At 43.4% G+C, this 6,000-nt stretch overlaps 1 protein-coding gene across 1 annotated transcript in view; it reads right to left on the reverse strand.

Annotated features, from left to right (window-relative positions):
• The window catches only part of GADL1 (glutamate decarboxylase like 1), a 578,596-nt gene extending 573,003 nt beyond the window's left edge, over nucleotides 1–5,593 (reverse strand). The window contains exon 1 of the mRNA XM_029244220.1: nucleotides 5,400–5,593. The gene's annotated coding sequence lies outside the window, so the exon portion shown is untranslated. The remainder of the gene's footprint in view (nucleotides 1–5,399) is intronic.
• Between the last annotated feature and the right edge of the window lie 407 nt (nucleotides 5,594–6,000).

Raw genomic sequence — 6,000 nt, forward strand, 5'->3', positions numbered from 1 at the left:
GCCCATGTGCCACAACTACTGAGCCCGCATGCCACAACTACTGAGTCTGCACTCTAGAGCCCACGAGCCACAACTACTGAAGCCCACGTGCCTAGAGCCTGTGCTCCACAACAAGAGAAGCCACCGCAATGAGAAGTCCGCACACCACAACAGCGAGTAGCCCCCGCTCACCGCAACTAGAGAAAGCCTGCAGGTAGCAACAAAGACCCAATGCAGCCAAAAATAAATAAATAAAATAAAATAATTTAAAAATATATATATACATATATATAATGGGCTCTGACCTGTAGGTTTTCACATGTGAGATTCTGAGGGAGGCATACACACACACTAAGTGCTCTCTCTGGGTAGGTACTCAGGTAGGGTTTGTACCTCCTTGCAAGTCCTGCTTAGTTGGCCTCACTAGCACCTCACTCTGGGCTCTGGAGTCATCAGCACCTATCTCAGCTGAAGTACTGAAAGGACTCTCATTTAGCATACTGTATACCACCTCCAATGCAAGGTCACCCCTGGTTTACAGATGTCAAAAGTTAAGTCTTTAGCAGATGAACGGATAAAGAAGATGTGGTCCATATATACAATGGAATATTACTCAGCCATAAAAAAGAATGAAATAATGCCATGTGCAGCAACATGGGTGGATGTAGAGATGATCATACTAAGTGAAGTGAATCAGAGAGAGAAAGACAAATTTCACACGACATCATTTATATGTGGAATCTAAAAAATTGATACAAATGAACATGTTCTGTAAATGAACAAAAACAGACTCACAGACTTAGAAAACAAACTTATGGTTACCAAAGGGGAAAGGTGGCGGGAGGGATAAATTAGGAGTTTGGGATCAAAATATATACACTACTATATATAAAATAGATAAACAATAGGATGTACTGTATAGCACAGGGAACTATATTCAATACCTTGTAATAACCTACAATGCAAAAGAATCTGAAAAAGTAGGTGATTAAATAGTTAACCCCACTAGGGGATTGTAAGTAGAGAAAAAAGTATGGGAGACCCCCATAAGTTAATGATCACTCAAGAAAGCAGGTTTTAGTTAACCACAAAACCAAGTAGGCTTGCTTAGCGAAAAATCCATGCAACAGAAGCATGAGACATGCCCGCAAACAATAAAACAATGGTGGAATGAGACCCACACCCTGCCCAGTGAGTTCAGTAAGTTAATGATTCCTAGGACATGCTCCTCTGCACACATGAAAAACAAAAATATAAGGAAAAGGTAACATTATACTAAAACCTGAGATGATTTACCATATTTTAGTATATGTCACTGCCTTTTTGCTCATTTCCATTGAGCCATGACAGTCCCAGCTTGACCACGTAGGGACAAAAAACTCCCCCGCCTGACATGGAGGAGGAGCTGGTGATGGAAGCTTGACATCTACTCAAGAATGAGGAGGAAGGTGGTCTTCCTCCCCTCCCCACTTTTCCTTTGATGATAAAACTGTAGCCCACTAAGTTCTCAGCGTGGCATTCCCTTGCCCGCTTGCATTATAAACCTCACAAGTGTCCTATTGTAATAAATCACTTCTTTTCTAACATTTTGCCTCTCACTGAATTCTTTCTGTGCTGAGACATAAAGAACCGGAGCTCCTCGGAACCCCCCGAGACACATTTCTGCAGTTTCAAAACTAACACAACATTGTAAATCCATTGCACTTCAATTAAAAATAAAGTGAAGTTTCCAGGAAACTTCTTACACTTTCTAAGATCACACAACCAGTCTACGGGCAGGGTGTGGATCTGAACCAACAAATGTTTGACTTCAGGTCAAGGTCTTGGCACCCCACTGCTGTTGTCTTAATAAAAGGGCTTTCAAGATGGTTGGACTTAAAATGAACCCCATCCCTTCCCAAGGCATTCCCTTAGCTAATTGATCCAAAATATGGGGCTGGGCGTATTCCCTTCCCCCACACACAGTCCACCCCTCCCTAGGGCCATCTGGGCTGGGCCTGGGAGGAGGCACTGTGGGGTCTGCAGAAATTTAGGGCCAGCAGATCTCCAGCACAGCCCAGAACCTGCACCTTAGCAGCTCCCATCATCTCAGAGTGGGGAACAGCAGAGTCCATATGCCTCACTCTCCTCCTGACAGATGTGAGGAAAGCACACTGTAAGCACCAAATATCAGTCTGTGTCTACAAAAGTCATTATAAACATCACCGGGAATGAGAGAAAAACAAAGCATCTCTATTTATAGTGTAGGAAAGAGGGGGAGAAAAAACATCTTTCCAAGCATATGCTTAATCACACTGCTGTACTAGGAGGGGGAAATTACCTGTAAATCTTTCCTTTGTGGCTGATATGAAGCTGATCATCTTCCCTTTGGAGATGGATGTTTATGACTCTCTAATGGCTGCGGGAGAAAGCAGGGCCCTGCATTCCTGTGCCAGCCCACTGGGACGCACATCAAAGCCACTTTGTTTAAACTGGGACACGCCCAGGCAACCGACCCTACCCCATCCCTTTTGGATTCTCTTTCTCTTTTTGTGGAATCTGTAGTAAGCTCTGCAGCTGACCTCAGAGGTCACCCACAAGCACTTTCCTGTTTGAAACTTGTTCCGCAGGCCACGTTTCCACCAGCTTTGAGTCATTATCCTCCAGCCCTGACATCTACACCCCTGTTAGATGAAAGAGCTCTACCATGTCCGCCATCCTGAACACAAAGGCAGCAGGGTTTCTGTTGTTGTTTAGATGCGCGTTCAGTTTTTAATAATAAAAACCTATGTTGCACTTTTTTCTTATGACAAAGGCAATACCTGTTTATCATAAAAATATTCAAACAGTGCAGACAAGCAGAGTGGAGAAATAAAAAGCACCCATTATTGCATCCAAGAATAAGCGCAGGGAGCATGTTGGAATACATCTTTCAGACTTTTTCCTCTGCAGAGATCTATCTGTCTAGTGTTGCAAAAGAAGATCACACTGAACATCCTGGTAATGAACTTGCTTTTTCATTGGGCCCTATATTGGGAACATCTTTCCATGTCATTAAATATTCTGTATGCTTTTTTTTTTTAATAGTTTGTAATATGAACCACGTTTGGTAGTTTTCATGTGAATATAAAAGCAATTCACACTTAAAATTTCATCTCCTTTACCATTGCTTTCCTGGGTGTGTTGAGGAAATACTATGGCTCAATCAGAAGAAGGCATGCTTGATTTTTTTCCTTCTGAAAAACAAGGACATTGCTAATGTTCTCTTAACTCCTAGGAGCTATGACTACCTGGTTTGGAGAGCTTCACAACACCCTGGTGCAAAGATGTTCCCCTCTCTCTGTGTCTTCAAGTCAAATCAGAAGAAACCCAAGCTCTTGCCACCCTCCCCATCCCTGCCCCCACTGCCATATTGGAAGTGATGCTGGTTATCTTCCTGCTGGGAAACCTGCCTCCCCAGGAACTACTACAGGAAATGCAAATCTCAGAATCACAAATCTTAGGAGAAAAGAGTCAGCCCAACTTCCCCACCGACTGGGTGAGCATCGGGGTCCACCCTGCCATCTATTACCACTGCTGTCTTTGCTTCTCACTGTGTCCTTTTGGTGCTCCAGGGACAACAGTGCTTCTGGATCATTGGTGGTGATGCCAACCCAAGGCTCAGTCCAGCTTCAAGCATGGTATCCACTGTCCTGGGAGGGAGGATGCCTCTGCTCTCTCTACTGCAAGGCCAGCTCCAGATGCCTCTCACTTAGTATCCAGGGCCTTGGCATTTTCACTCCTGCAAGAGCTGTTTCTACCATGGCTTCAGCCAGGGGAACCAAGTCAGAAATGGATCAGGAGCCCATCGCTTGCCAAGCAAAACAGCTGTTTATTCCATTTTCCTCTCATACGGATCCACAGCCACATACCTGGCATCCATCGTCTCCCTTTTCAACACGGCAAGTATTAAAGATTTCCTCCACTCCCCTTCTCTTCAGTAGTACACTGGGGTAGTGATGGAAGGACTCAGACCCCAGACAGCTTCACCTCTTTGACCCTGGAATATGAACATTGCTGGCTTTCTGCTTTCAAAACAATAGAGAATGGTAACATCAAAGGAGAGACCAGATGCCCTTCAAGAGTCCAGGGGAGAGACAAGTCTCTTTATTCATAATGGGGGAGGAATAATTTCCCTTCCTCACCTTTTATTCTCTAACCCAAACACAAGCCAGGGAGATATTTAGCGTGTCTTGCTAGAGCAGTGAAAAATAAAACCCTAGCTAAGCTTTAAGTGGGTCACCCTGCTACACAGCAAAATTAATCTTCAATGGATCGCTCCCTCTGTCTTTAAATGAACAATTATTGTTTTTAGAGAAACTGCCTGGTGCCATGATAAAAACTCCCGGGTTGGAGTCAGAAAACCCAAGTTGTCCTTTCCCTGCCTCTTACTACCATGTGACTCTGAATCAAGTATTAAACTCCCTGAAGCCTAATTTCTCTCTCTGCCTAAGATTGGACTTCGAGTGAAACCTTAATACCCAAAGTCTGTTAGCCAAGAGTCCCTGTCTCCCTGGACAGTGCTTAATGGTTCACCAACAACATTTGCCAAGGCAACTTATTTTTCTGTGCATCTTTATTTTATAATTTCCAGGAAAAAAACCCTGAAAATCCCAATACTTGCTCAATATGTGGGAATCATTAAAGTACCCTAGCTAGGTAACACAGTTGATTTACTATAATTTACTAATGTCTCTGAAATTCAGTGTCCTCAACTTTCATGAAAACTAGCACAAATTCTATAGGCTGGGCACTAGTCTAAACGTTTAGGTATATTAACTAATTAAAATTTTACAACTACAACTCTGTAAGGTAGGTCGTATTATTATGATCATCCTTATAGTTGAGGAACTGAGCCATAAGAGGTTAAGTGATTATCCCAAGGTCACACAGCTAAGAATTGGCAGAGCCAGGATTTGAACCCAGGCAGCCTCAATCCAGAGTCCATATTCTTCAGTGTATGTCACACTACCTCTAGCTCTGAGATGATGGAACGATGAGTCAGGCTTACCTCCTAGGATTGTTGAAAGGATTAAATGTATACAAGACACTGTAACTCTCACACATGAAGTCCCCAAGATATGAGTCAGTATTACTATTTTATTATTTTCTAGATGAATCTGATAACGCATTGTGACACTAGTTGAAAATGATTAAAACTGTATGGCAAAAAAGAGAAATCCAGCTATCATACAATACATAGTGAATTAAAGTGAAATACATAATTTGTTCTGATTGTGCCTATGTCAAAATATGTTCACACTGTATAAGTGTATCAGTCAGTTATTGCTACATAACAAACAACAAGCATTTATTCCTCATATGTCTGCTACTTAGCTATGGATCTATGTTTTCAGACTGGGCTTACCTGGGCGGCTTTGCTGTGATCCGACTGGGCTTACCTGAGCGGCTTTGCTGTGATCCAGCTGGGCTTATGTCCCTGATGCAGGTTGGACTCAGGTCTGCTCCTCACATCTGTCCTGGGGCTCAGGCTGAAGGAGAAACACCAGCTGAGGGGAGCTCTTTGTGCGGCAATGACAGTGGTACAAGAGAGCAAGTCCAACTGCACAAGTGCACTTTAAGCCTCTGTTCACATCATCACATCCCATTGTCAAAGTAAATCAGGGACTTCCCTGGCGGTCCAGTGATTAAGACTCCACGCCGCCACTGAAGGGGGCAGGGGTTTGATCCCTGGTCAGGGAACTAAAATCCCACATGCCACCTGGCGCAGCCAAAACGAAAACAAAGTAAATCATGTGGCTGAGCAAAATAAGGGCATAAGAAAGTGCACTTCACACCGCATGAGACCAAAGTAAGTCACACGGCCAAGTCCAACATCACCTGAGCAGGGAAGCATACTTCTCCCCATGGAAGTGGAGGTTAGGGAGTAAATACTTTTAAACAATAATCTTCTGGGCTGGCCAAAAACGTTCGTTCAGGTTTTTCCATAACATCTTACAGAAAACCCCAAACAAACTTTTTGGCCAACCCAATACTATAAGA

This window comes from Monodon monoceros, unplaced genomic scaffold (genome assembly GCF_005190385.1).
Source record: "Monodon monoceros isolate NGI ecotype Baffin Bay Population unplaced genomic scaffold, NGI_Narwhal_1 Super_Scaffold_3, whole genome shotgun sequence".
Classification (NCBI taxonomy): domain Eukaryota; kingdom Metazoa; phylum Chordata; class Mammalia; order Artiodactyla; family Monodontidae; genus Monodon; species Monodon monoceros.